General features: G+C 34.4%; 1 protein-coding gene across 1 annotated transcript in view; it reads left to right on the top strand.

Annotated features, from left to right (window-relative positions):
* The first annotated feature begins 7,563 nt into the window (after positions 1-7,563).
* Positions 7,564-14,204, top strand: part of LOC143067323 (serine/threonine-protein phosphatase 2A regulatory subunit B'' subunit beta-like) — a 67,860-nt gene continuing 61,219 nt past the window's right edge. The window contains exon 1 of the mRNA XM_076240485.1: positions 7,564-7,668. The gene's annotated coding sequence lies outside the window, so the exon portion shown is untranslated. The remainder of the gene's footprint in view (positions 7,669-14,204) is intronic.

Raw genomic sequence — 14,204 nt, 5'->3', positions numbered from 1 at the left:
CAGTGGGGGACTTAGTTAAATGAAAGCCACTAAAATGCTCCCAAGTGTTGTGTCAAGCAGCTGAGCAAAACTACAAACAATGTCTATCCAATAGTTTAGGGTGAAGAATCAAAGTAACCAGGCAAATCACCTACAAAGGCCATTCCAATGTCGAATCAAAGTAATCAGGCAAATCACCTACAAAGGCCATTCCAATGTCAAATCAAAGTAATCAGGCAAATCACCTACAAAGGCCATTCCAATGTCGAATCAAAGTAATCAGGCAAATCACCTACAAAGGCCATTCCAATGTCGAATCAAAGTAATCAGGCAAATCACCTACAAAGGCCATTCCAATGTCGAATCAAAGTAATCAGGCAAATCACCTACAAAGGCCATTCCAATGTCGAATCAAAGTAATCAGGCAAATCACCTACAAAGGCCATTCCAATGTCGAATCAAAGTAATCAGGCAAATCACCTACAAAGGACATTCCAAAGTCGAATCAAAGTAATCAGGCAAATCACCTACAAAGGACATTCCAATGTCGAATCAAAGTAATCAGGCAAATCACCTACAAAGGCCATTCCAATGTCGATTCAAAGTAATCAGGCAAATCACCTACAAAGGCCATTCTAATGTCGAATCAAAGTAATCAGGCAAATCACCTACAAAGGCCATTCCAATGTCAAATCAAAATAATCAGGCAAATCACCTACAAAGGCCATTCCAATGTCAAATCAAAGTAATTAGGCAAATCACCTACAAAGGCCATTCCAATGTCGAATCAAAGTAATCAGACAAATCACCTACAAAGGCCATTCCAATGTCAAATCAAAGTAAACAGGCAAATCACCTACAAGGCCATTCCAATGTTGAATCAAAGTAATCAGGCAAATCACCTACAAAGTCCATTCCAATGTCAAATCAAAGTAATCAGGCAAATCACAAACAAAATCCACTGAACAATTTTCGTGCAGTTTCAAAGTAACTAGGAAAATCACTGACTTGTTTAAAAGTAATATCTAGATAAATCACCAACGTAGGCCAATGACTTGTTCAAGTGTAGCATCAAAGTAACAGTTAAATCACCAACAGAGGCGAGTGAATTGTTTAATTGAAGTTTCAAAGTAACCAGAAAAATCACCAACACTGAAGGCAACTGAATGAAATATGTGTATCAAAGTAACTAGAAAACACCTTAGAATTATTGATGTGAATTCAATTTATTGTCTTTAAAAAATTCTCAATTTTGCATTAGTTTGCATTGGTTGGCACGAGACACTCAAATACTGGTATTTTCTCTGGTTGAATCGTGTAATAGAGTTAATTGTTTCCTGGTCAAGTTTAACATTTAAATATGGCATTTTATCGTAATGTGTAATCAGTACAAAATAAATTACAACAGCACCCCAGAGCAGGCAACTAACTGGATAGAACGATAATTCCTTATGCTCACGTTATGTGACCTCCATTAAAGCAATAACGGTTACAACTAGTTATGGTCGTTACATATAGGGTTCTGAACTAGACAACTTATAAAGTGGAACAGGTAAAGACTGCATTGATAATAAATGTAGCTCTGTAGGGACGGGTACCCTATCCCGTACTAAATCTGCCTCTGGTTACAATGTTTACATGCAAGTATAATGGGGTTATAAAGGTTACATGAATAGGGAAATGGATTTGGTAATAAGGATGCAGATTAGGGGTTACAACTATAACATGAGTGAGGAATGAGGTTACAAAAGCAAGTACTGAAATACATTAGAAATATGCGCCACAATGGTGACATGCTTGAAACGTTTGGGGTACAATGGTGACATGCATGGAACGTTTGGGATACACTGGTGACATGAATGGAACGTTTGGGATACACTGTTGACATGCTTGGAACATTTGGGGTACATAAGTGACATGAATCGAACGTTTGGGATACACTGGTGACATGCATGGAACGTTTGGGGTACAACGATGACATGCATGAATCGTTTGGGGTACAATGACATGCATGGAACGTTTAGGATGCAATGGTGACATGCATGGGACGTTTGGGGTACAATGGTGAAATGCATGGAACGTTTGGGATACAATAGTGACATGCATGGTACGTTTGGGGTATAATGTTGACACTGGTAACTACATGGAACGTTTGGGATACAAAGGTAACATGCATGGAACGTTTGTGATACTATGGTGACATGCATGGAACGTTTGGGATACAATGGTGACATGCATAGAACGTTTGGGATACAATGGTGACATGCATGGAACGTTTGGGATACAATGGTAACATGCATAGAACGTTTGGGATACAATGGTGACATGCATGGAACGTTTGGGATACAATGGTGACATGCATGGAACTTTGGGGGTACATTAGTGACATGAATGGAACGTTTCGGGTACCTCAGTGACGTGACATCATGTAAAGTTTAGGGTACAATGGTGACATGCATGGAACGTTTGGGATACAATGGTGACATATGTGGAACTTTTGGGGTACAATGGTGACATGCATGGAACACTTGAGGTACAACGGTTACATGAATTTTCAATCTGTGAGTTTTAGTGAGGGCCCTCATGGGGTTTTTGATTATGTGATTACTTGGCCGTTTTTTTAATGATTATTTGATTATTAAGCCAAATATTTCATGATTATTTGATTACCTAGGACTGTATTTTTAGTTTATGATTATTTGATTACTAAAGATAAGCAAATATTTAATGATTATGTGATTATATTGGCAAAAAAATTGTGATTATGTGATTACTAGGACCCCCCCCCCCATGAGGGGCCTCTTTAGTCGTCTGAAATAGCTGCTAAAATGGAGGTCAGTCACATTGACTTTTTTTGCGTAAACCCCTGAGAGTTTACGCAGTATATATTGGACGATGTCCGTAGTCTTTCGGAAAAGCGGATGTTATTCGGAATACATCTGTTCTTTCTATTGCCACCTTTCATATACATGCGCAATAGCTTATTTAACCTGTTGAATAAGCATTAGTATCTTAAGTTGCTATAGAGATATGTTACATATGATGCGTTATCACTGAACGCAAGCTATTTTAATGAGAATTTGAATATTTCCTTGCACGCAATTACAAGCTGCTAATATTTACCTTTATATATGCGTAATTATTTTAATCAGAGTCAAACGTTGAAACCAGCTGTGTTAATTTATGAGATAAGCTTTCATGTAAACAAGGCGATTTATATTCGGAAACGAGATTTGTCAAAACTAAAATCTGTAAAAGTAGTATTTCTGGCATTTCATTTAAGATTCTGAGTCTAGGGAATATGTAAATGATGTACAAAGCAGGCTATCTTTTTTTTTTTGTAATACTGAAATTAAGAGGAAGTCTTTCTTGCACTTTTTTTTAATTTGACATCTAGGATAGACCAAGGACGTATATCATCTAATATACGTCATTAAATAGATGTTAAAAACGTGGATTTTACAAAAAAATAAGTTTATTGAAAATGACGTTAAGATAATTATAAAAGTACATATTCGTTATTATTTTCTTAAAATTGCACATTGAAATACAGTTAATTTCTTTATTTAAATATTGCAACTGAACGTTATTTCCTTTTTATTTAAACAAGGAGGTCATCAAATTATAACCTCTCTGATACCCTAAGCATCACAAAAACCAAGCAGAGCAGGTGTAAATGTTCAAATAACCATGAACATAATCAAATTTCAATAAAACAACAGCTATTTTACAGGTTCACGTATTGCATTTCTTGAACACAAATAATCATTCCTTCACATTTGTATTTGAACTTTAGTCTAAAAACTAGCTCTTACAAAAAAAACAGCAATTTAAAATGCAACATCCAGTGGGTGACTTAGCATGTTGTCTTTTAGGAGAGAGGAGAGAAAAATATTCCTTGGTCGCGGGCAATGATTGCTTTAGCAAGAATACTCTATAACAACCCACATTGAACTGTAGTTTCATTAAGTAAACAATCAATATCAGTTTTTAATTCTTATACCACAAAAATGATATAAAACAATAAATCTTTATTAAACAATTATCTAAATAAATATTTAATGCCAAACAAGCATTTGGGTTTACGATTACATTTCTTTTTTTCTTTTTTTTAAAGAAAGCAACTTGTTTAACTATTTCTATAGTAGTAAAATTTTCAAGTTGTGTACGACTCGTAGCATCCGGAATCCGTCTGCGGACCAATTCGAACTTTGAAATGATCAGACTGGAAGCTATCGTACTATGGTAAGTTTCATTTATCTTAGAGTTTTGTAGTATTTGTGCTTTTATTGCGTTTTTCCCTTGGTTCTTTTGTGTATTTGGGTCATAAACACTTGACTAGCAGTTTTCAGAAAAAACAGGTGTCTTCGTCGAGGTCCGCGCTACAATAGGTGCTTCTTTTATGGAAAATAATATTAGGTAAACACGGGTATATCATAATCTACTATTGTGTCGTGTGTATACTTATTACATTTTACTTCATTCAGGCCAATTAAAGTTGTTTTATCTTTCAATAATGACTACTATATTTAAAGCTATAGCAGCCAGCTCCAGACCTCAATTAAACTAATTGAAAGAGTGTGTCTTCATCATATGAATAACAAGCACAGTACCTCCCTGTTGTATTTATTGCTATCATTCATGAAATATTTGTCACTGGCAAACAAAAATCGATAATTCAAATAGGTTCTTTACATACAAATTTCAAAGAAACTAAGGATTCAACTCGCTCGAGCAAAGTAGCCATTATATATGGATTTTGATATGTTTAATAGATATAGGAAGATGTGGTATGAGTGCCAATGAGACAACTCGACATCCAAGTAACAATTTATATAAGTAAACCATTATAGGTTAAGGTAAGGCCTTCAAAACTTAGTCTTGGCTCACACCGAACATCAAGTTATAAAGGCCCATAAAAATTCATAGTGTTAAACCATACAAACGGGAAAACCAACGGTCTTATCTATATCAAAACGAGAAACACGTATGCTACATCAACAGACGACAACCACTGTACATCAGATTAACTTCACTTTGGCGAAACACCTCTTTAATTGTTTCGGTTCTTATATTTACTTCACTTTTAAATATTCAGTTTTCAGTGTTCTGTAGGTGAATGCTTTAACTTAAAATTCAGAGTTTTAAATGTACTGGTTTTTCGAGAGCAACATTGGTGTATGGCCAAAAATTGAAAAAAAAACCATCATGCAGCTGACAGCATGGCACTCTCTTCACACGCCCCATTCTGATTGGACGTACCGGTGTTCTTTTACTTTGCTCATATAAAATTAAGAATGGAAATGGGGAATGTGTCAAGGAGACAACAACCCGACAATGCATGGAACCGAAAACAGCAGAAGGTCACCAACAGGTCTTCAATGCAGCGAGAAACTCCCGCACCCGGAGGCGTCCTTCAGCTGGCCCCTAAACAAATATATATACTAGTTCAGTGATAATGAACGCCATACTAAACTCCAATTTGTAAACAAGAAACTAAAATTAAAAATAATACAAGACTAAAAAGGCTAGAGGTTCCTAATTGGGACAGGCGCAAAAATGCGGCGGGGTTGTATTGAACTATTTAATTGCTTAAAGTCAAGTAGAAAATATATATACATACTCAACCTCACCATACTATTTGACCTACTGCGAGTTGGTCAGTTTTTACTGTTACTCCTAAAATACGGATGCTGGGTAAACCATCAAGTAAAATGGTCAATATCAGAGCCGTGTGTCTTGTTTTAAAAGGAATTCTCTTCTTTTGAGAAATATTTATTTTGTCATCCAATTTTTCACCGCTTAGAACTGTCCGTGCCTGTGGTTTTATTTTATACATTTACTTTTATGTATCAGCATGTTTTCCGATTTCATTTTGTTTCGTTTTTTTTTCGCTTTTATTTCGTTTCGCAGTTTACAGGTACCCCTCTTTTCGCCCCTTTTCTATTTTGATATTTTAATCTATATTTTAATTATTTGGTTAAAATTTCCAAATTTCAAAACTTTTACACAATTTGAAATTTTGATATTTTAAAACTTTGATAAAAATTTCAAAACTTTTTAAAATTTTGAATTGATAAGTGTTACACGGACCTCAGTGCCGTGTTTATATGTTTCCCTCTTTTCGCCCCTTTTCGATATTTTAATAAAAATTTAAAAACGATATTTAGAATTTTAATATTTTAATTATTTGGTTAAAATTTCAAAATTTCAAAACTTTTACACAATTTGACTTTTGATATTTTAAAACTTTGATCAAAATTCCAAAAATCAAAAATTTCTAAACTTTTTAAAACTTTGAATTGATAAGTGTTACACGGACCCTAGATGCATGATTTTTTTTTTTTATTAATTATTATGACTTTGAACTAGGCTAGCTGTCAGTTACTGCTAGTAATCCCCGTATGTCCATAACTGTTAGTACTCTCTGTCTCAGTGTCTCAGTTCTGTACTTAGATTGCCTTTTTGTTGTCGTGGGGATGTGTAAATACCAGGCTGTCACGTCCTGTCGGTGTTTTTGTTAGATTTTTTTTTGCTTTGTTTTTATCTGATGAGTTAAGCCTTTTTCAACTGATTTTTATAGTGTTTGTTCTGGTGTTGTACTGTTACACCACTGTCCCAGGTTAGGTGAAGGGTTTTGCACAAACATACTAGTTATAAACCCCTCTAATTCTGTGTTTCTCTGTCCCAAGTCATGAGCCTGTAATGTAATTCCATTCGGTGGTTGTCGTTTGTTGCTGTATATCATATTTGTTTTGTACATAAATCAGGTCGTTAGTTTGAACTGATTCACATTTGTCATTTCTGTGCATTTTATACTTACTATACGGTATGGGTTTTGCACATTGTTAATGGCCTTACGGTGCGGCCTATCGTCATAAGTAAACTTCTATGTAATGTGCACATGGTCTCTGGTGGAGAGTTGTTTCATTGGCAATCATACCACATCTTCTTATTTTTATATTAGATCGAGCTGAAATATAGTTAAGTTTTAAATTAGATTTTTGTTCAATTAAGAAGTTGTATAGATATTCAGTGTTAAATTTATCAAATACTCTCGCTATATAACAGATGTTGGTCCTTTATACTAGCAGAATAAGTCGAAATCTATATTATACATCTTAGATATCATATAACATATCTCATATAGTTTATAAGATATCTAAATATAGTTTATAAGATATCACTGAGTCCCATAAAGTTTATAACATATCGAATATAATTTATAACTTATATCTAATAAAGAAAATTATATCGAAGATATCTTATAAATCATATGAAATATCTTATTACCTAAGATTTCTCAGTATAAACTCTATAATTGATCCGATCCGAGATAAATAATACAATATGTCTTATATGTCTCTGATCTATATATCATATTTCAAAGTTTTACCGTCAGTGTGGATATCATGAGTTATACCGCAGGAAGTTTTCCAATATATCTTTAACTAAATATCATATACTACTCAAACTTCTTTTTCACTTTAATATCTCATGTGTTTTTAAAACTTGACAAAAAATACTGATACACGAGAAGGAGATGAGCAACCTTTGCCGGATATTTTGTTTACAGAAACGGTACGCATATTACACAGTACACATAACTTCCGGTAATGGTGCTCCCAGGCGGCAAGATTCTACTTGTTTTAATCTAACAAATTGAACATAACCCAATATATATACACGGTATATAAGTTCTATAACACAAAAATATATTTGTTTGAGTTATGGTTCATAAAGATAAACTTAAACTGTCTATAGTACAAATATACAATGCATGGCAACAACTTTTGGCGTCATGTTTCCAATGAAAATTTAGTATTAAAAATCGGCCATGTAGCTCTTGTAAAATGATCTAAACAAAATACGTGTAGTTTGTTGGATAACACTTGATATTCTTTTGAAATGTAACAGTTTGATTAACCTGCTTTTGGACCCTGAAAAAACTTAACAACAAAAGTTGGACTAGAAATAGACTTTTATTGACACTTTTGGGTATTTAGTAGTCCAAATAATTATGATGTCTGGCAAGGCTATTTTTTTCTCGGGGACGCCTTCCTATGAGATCATAAAGCTGAAGCCTTTTTTTACATCTGAGACTCAATTATGGCAAGCAATCTTCATTGCCGGCTGATTAATTTTTTCAATCTTCATTGCTGGCTGATTAATTTTTTCATAGTTTCAAAGTTTAACATTTTTTGTGCTTGTTGATGCAAAATATTTTCAGAAATATCAAAAAGAAATGATAAAATAAGATATGATTCCATTTAAGGTTGGCAAATATTTTTTTTTTCCGAAATGATTTCCCAGAGTTTCCAACATGTCCAAGAAACATCACTATTGGAAAATGATATGGAAACAGATACGTGTAAAACACGTTCTCTCTATTATCTTAATAATAATTTCTGATAATATCAATAACGTGTCATTTGATTCCAGTGTATTGAACTTGTAATCTGTAACTTCAAATTGGTCATAACCGCATTCATTTTGTCACAGTCAGAAGGGTACAGAATGCAATGGGACAATAAAAATATGGAGCAGATAGAATTCCCAATAACCGTGAATTTAAAAAACCATTTCAAAACCAGTGTCAGATCTGGAAGGATTTTTTCTCTATGGGCCCAGGGCCCCTCAAAAATAAATTCAAGGGGCCATTTAAAAAAATAATGGGCCATGTTGTCAAATGAATGGGCCATTTGATTTGACTACAGTGGAAAAAATAAAAAGTGTATATCTCGGCAAAGAGATGGTGCTACATATACTTACCTTTATGATTCTAAATAATATCATGGATATTGTGCCTGTGATTTTGTTATTTCAATTTCAAAGAATGTAAAATAACTTCTTCCAAACCAGACAATATTTAAGATAACCTTTATTTACAATGTTTCTACTGGTACTGTTGTCTTGTTCATGTTCATGTTTTTAGCTCACCTGGCCTAAAAGGCCATGTGAGCTTTTCTCATCACTTGGCGTCCGTCGTCGTCGTTAACAATTTTTCAAACATCTTCTCCTCTGAAACTACTGAATGGATTTGAATGAAACTTAAAATGATTGTTCCTTAGATTATCCTGCACAAAGTGTGTGCTTCGATTTTTGATCCGTCAAAAAACATGGCCGCCGTTACTTAAAATAGAACATAGGGGGTCAAATGCAGTTTTTGGCTTATATCTCAAAAACGGAAGCATTTAGAGCAAATCTGACAGGGGTGAAAATGTTCATTAGGTCAAGATCTATCAGCCCAGAAATTTTCAGATGAATCAAACAAACCATTGTTGGGTTGCTGCCACTTAATTGGTAATTTTAAGGAAATTTTGCAGTTTTTGGTCATTATCTTGAATATTATTATAGATGAAGATAAACTGTCAACAGCAAAAATGATCAGCAAAGTAAGATCTACAAATAGGTTAATATGACCAAAATTGTCAATTGACCCCTTAAGGGGTAAATGTCCTTTAATGACAATTTTTCACAATTTGTTCATCATATTTGCTAACTTTAAAAAATCTTCTCCTCTGAAACTACTGAATGGATTTGGATGAAACTTAGCATGATAGTTCCTTAGATTATCCTGCACAAAGTGTGTGCTTCGACTTTTGATCCGTCAAAAAACATGGCCGCCCTTACTTTAAATAGAACATAGGGGTCAAATGCAGTTTTTGGCTTATATCTCAAAAACGAAAGCATTTAGAGCAAATCTGACATGGGGTAAAAATGTTCATTAGGTCAAGATCTATCAGCCCTGAAATTTTCAGATGAATCAAACAAACCATTGTTGGGTTGCTGCCACTTAATTGGTAATTTTAAGGAAATTTTGCAGTTTTTGGTCATTATCTTGAATATCATTATAGATAAAGATAAACTGTAAACAGCAAAAATGATCAGCAAAGTAAGATCTACAAATAGGTTAATATGACCAAAATTGTCAATTGACCCCTTAAGGGGTAAATGTCCTTTAATGACAATTTTTCGCAATTTGTTCATCATATTTGCTAACTTTAAAAAATCTTCTCCTCTGAAACTACTGAATGGATTTGGATGAAACTTAGCATGATAGTTCCTTAGATTATCCTGCACAAAGTGTGTGCTTCGATTTTTGATCCGTCAAAAAACATGGCCGCCCTTACTTTAAATAGAACATAGGGGTAAGTTTTTGTGTTTTGGTCTGTTTTTCTTATACTATATGCAATAGGTCTACTAAAATTGGTGTATAGAATGATTGTAAGGTGTACATGTCTAGCTGACAGGTGTCATCTAACCTTGACCTCATTTTCATAATTCAGTGGTCAAAGTTAACTTTTTTAGTTTTGGTCTATTTTTTTAATACTTTATGCATTAGGTCAACTATATTTGGTGTATGAAAATATTTTATGATCTATATGTCGGTTACGCAGGTTTTATTTGAACTTGACCTCATTTTCACAGTCCATTGCTAAGTTTTAAGTGTTTGTGTTTTGGTCTCATTTTCTTTATTTATAAACAGTAAGTCATATATATTTGTAATATTGAAGAATTGTTAGCTGTACATGTTTGCCTGGCATGGTTCAATATGTTCAATAAGGCATTGTTTACCAGGTGAGCGATTCAGGCTCTTGAGAGCCTCTTGTTTTATACGCTGTCAAAATTTTGATTGGACGTATTATGGTATACAAATGTCCGTCTGTTTGTCTTTCCGTCTGTCTGTCCGGCGTAAACATGTCACACTGTAGCTTGAGAACGACTTATCCAAATTTCATGAAACTTAATATCGTTGTTTCTTATGATGGTCAAATGATCTGTATACTTTTTGGTGAAGATAAGATTTAAACTTTTAGAGTTCCGGCACTTTGTAACTAAAACAGGGGTGTGTTTTTTTCACATGTCGCACAGTATCTCAAAAATGATTCTTGATTATGGCTTAAAACTTTAAAGACTTCTTAGTTATATTAATCTTAATATTTGTATACTTTTTGGTGATGATTCAAAATTTCATTTTTGAGTTATTGAGTATTTTGTAAAAAAAGGGGGAGGGTTTTTTTTACATGTCGCACCATATCTCAAAAATGATTTATAATTATTGCTTAAAACTTTACACATGTCTTTGTTATATTAATCTAAAGATCTGTATACTTTTTGGTGATGATTCAAAATTTCATTTTTGAGTTATTGAGTATTTTGTAAAAAAGAGGGAGGGTTTTTATGCAGTTAAGCTGCATTATGCGAGCACCCTAGATTTGTGTTCTACCCAATAAATCCTGAAATACTTGCCATTGTTATTATCTAGCTTGCTACTATATTATATATAACTAATTGAACACCTTTTTAATACTTTTTATTCTGGATTACAAAAAAAATGACCAGAAAAACCTTAAATGATCGTCGATTTATCCAAAAGTTTTAAAGTTACACATAGGAAGTAGTGCTTATTAAGAATCCTTGTGTAGTTCATTATGACTTGTGCTTTTAGCTAAGATGTCAAAGAACAATTGTATGAAATATTTAACCGCCGAAAATCTCTTAAGACAAGTAGTTTAGATTTCCCAAATGACAAAAGTCGTAGGAATATTGTTTGTCATCAATACGTAGTACAACTACGTCAGTAGTATATTATATAATAAGTTCAACTGTTCATGCTGTAGGCGGCAATTTCAAATTAGAAAAAGAAATTTTCGTCGCTTTTCAATTTGGAGGCAGGTGTGCAAATTAGCGGTGGTCCGAGGTCCGCGACCTTTCACTTTTGCAAGCGGAATTTCGACTATGATAGTTGGTTTCTAGCTACGACCGACGTAGTCACCTTCCATTTGAAAGAAAATAAGAATTTACTTTGCAAACCTTTTCACCACGTTCACCAAAGTCTCCAATTAAACGAGCTAAAAACTTATTTTTATCATCATTATTCATGACGGCGATGTTCATTTTGTTCAACCGCTAGCTTTATACAGAAAATCGCCGACAAATATTGTATAAATTCGAGTAAAATCGTATCTGATTGACAAAAACTACATTGTAAACACATAACAATGGCGGCCGTGAAGACAAAATTTTACAAAATCGGATCCGATTCCGAAAGCGGATAAGGGTAATTCCGGGTTTGGCGATCATTTACAAAATAAATCCAAGCAGGTGAAAAAATACATCTATGCATGGTAAATGAATATAAACACTAGTATTGTAAACCAAAAGATATATGTAAAAGAAAGAAAAAGCAGAAAAATATTTTATTCAGAAACTCAAAATTACTTTTTGACAAATTTTAATTTAAAAATCCAATACAACGTGACAGCTGGGAACAGTATATCTAACAATATACATGTTCATGGTCACAGTCTAAATTTTCTTTATGAATGATAAATGATGATAATGCATGTGAGATGCTTTTAAAGTGTAAACATATTACTGCAATTTCAAGGGGTTATTTGTTTTTTCTCAATTTTGAAGGGTCAATTAAAGTAGCTGAAAGTTTCTTTCTTTATTTTCACAAATAATGCAACTTTATTATATATACCTTAATGTAAGTAAATCATATGATATATAGGTGGCATTCTTTGGGCCACTCTACCCCCTCCTGTTTGATAACTTGGAAACGGTCCAGCTCCCCACCACTAAACCATATGAGGGGCAGATCTAGGATTTTAGGTTAGTAGGGGCGCAAACTTAAATTTTCGCCGTGCAGAGCGAGGCTAAAAAAAAATTTTAGGTAAAATTATCGGAATATTCTTTATTAAGCTGAGAACAACCCATGCTTTGCAAATTTAAGGGGGGTGCAAGCCCGCAACCCTCCCCGTCTGAATCTGCCCCTGCATATATTCAAGTATAGGACAATATAATAAATTAAAAATAAAATATAGGGGGAGTGCCTGGAATTACCCCACCCCTCCTGTTTGAGAACTTGGAAACGGTCGAGATCCACACCCCTTAACCATATATATTCATGTTTTTGACAATATAAAAAATCAAATGAAATATAGGAGTCGCTAGGGGTCACCCCACCCCTCCTGTTTTAGAATTTAGAAATGGTCGAGATCCCCACCCCTGAACCATATATATTCATGTATGGTACAATATAACAAATCAGATGAAATATAGGGGGAGTCCCTTGGGTCACCCCACCCCCTCCTGTTTGAGAATTTGAAACCCATTGAGATCGCCACCCCTCAACCATATATATTCATGTATGGGACTATATAACAATTCAAATGAAAGATAGGGGGAGTCCCATAGGTCACTGTTCACCCTCCTGTTTGAGAACTTGGAAATGGCCAAGATCCTTACCCCTAAACCATATATACTCATGTATGGGACAATATAACAAATCAAATGAAATATAGGGGAAGTCCCTGTGGTCATCCCAACCCTCCTGTTTGAGAACTTGGAAACGGTCGAGATCCCCACACCAAAACAATATATATTCATGTATGGGTCAATATAACTAATTAAATGAAATATAGGGGGAGTTCCTGGGGTCACCCTACCCCTCCTGTTTGAGAACTTGGAAACCAATGAGATACCCACCCCTAAACCATATATATTCATGTATGGGACAATATAACAAATAAAATGAAATGTAGGGGAAGTCCCTAGGGTCACCCTACCTCCAGTGGTGGATCCAGAAATTTTCATAAGTGTGGCCCACTGACTGACCTAAGAGGGGCCCGCTCCAGTCACCCTTCAGTGATTCCCTATATAAGCAACCAATTTTTTTCCCAAAAAAGGGGGGCCGGGCCCCCTGCCCCCCTAAATCCTCTGCCTACCCCTACCTGTTTGAGAACTTGAAAACCTTGAGATCCCCACCCCTAAATTATATATATTCATATGTATGGGACAAAATAACAAACCATTTACATTTACTATGGGCAGGTCAGTCAGACCTCACCTTTGATCCCTGTTGTAGTGAACATTTGTCTGATTCGTGTCTCATAACTTTTGTACTATAGAACACAAACTCAGTTTTCTTTCCAGGGAAACCAGTCCATTCATACTATTACAAATATACATTGATATATGCATTGCTTTCAATTTGAAACCTTGATAACATATAAATTATTTGCCTTAATAAATAAATCATTAGATAAACATGAATGTTCTATATATGAATGTTTAATGTTGAGGCAAAAGTGCCACAGTTTTCATATTGGTTGCCTTGGTTTTTGGTTAACTGCCTTCAGCGCTTACAGCGCTTTGATTCTTACATGTTGTGCCGATTCTCAAAAACAATTTATGACTATTGCCTAAAACTTTAC

The sequence above is a fragment of the Mytilus galloprovincialis genome, chromosome 3 (assembly GCF_965363235.1).
Source record: "Mytilus galloprovincialis chromosome 3, xbMytGall1.hap1.1, whole genome shotgun sequence".
Classification (NCBI taxonomy): domain Eukaryota; kingdom Metazoa; phylum Mollusca; class Bivalvia; order Mytilida; family Mytilidae; genus Mytilus; species Mytilus galloprovincialis.
Note: the sequence above shows the minus strand (reverse complement) of the source record. Positions and strands in the feature narration are given on the sequence as shown.